The sequence below is a fragment of the Glycine max genome, chromosome 12, assembly GCF_000004515.6.
Source record: "Glycine max cultivar Williams 82 chromosome 12, Glycine_max_v4.0, whole genome shotgun sequence".
Taxonomy (NCBI): Eukaryota; Viridiplantae; Streptophyta; class Magnoliopsida; order Fabales; family Fabaceae; genus Glycine; species Glycine max.
This window is the reverse complement of record NC_038248.2, coordinates 26,479,445-26,479,773: the sequence shown is the minus strand read 5'-3', so window position 1 is coordinate 26,479,773 and position 329 is coordinate 26,479,445.

The window sequence follows — 329 nt, the reverse complement described above, 5'->3', positions numbered from 1 at the left end:
TTAATTTGTAAATCTGAAGATTAATATTAATTGTGTAATTTTTTTACACGATCATGGCCACAGATCCGATGTCTCCCCCGCAGTCCGATGGTCAATCAGAGGCGACTTCCAAGAGGAGTAGAACAACGACACGGTTGAGAACATTGACATTAAGAACCGTGGATCAGCCCAGACCGGCAGTTTATGTGGATCCCGCTACCGGGAGAGCATCGGGACCGATGCGTGAAAAGTTCCACAGCTACCTAGGCGTAGTGGCGCGAGAAAAGGTTCCCATTATCCACAATAATTGGAAAGACGTACCTGAAACGCTAAAGGACATAGTGTGGAAT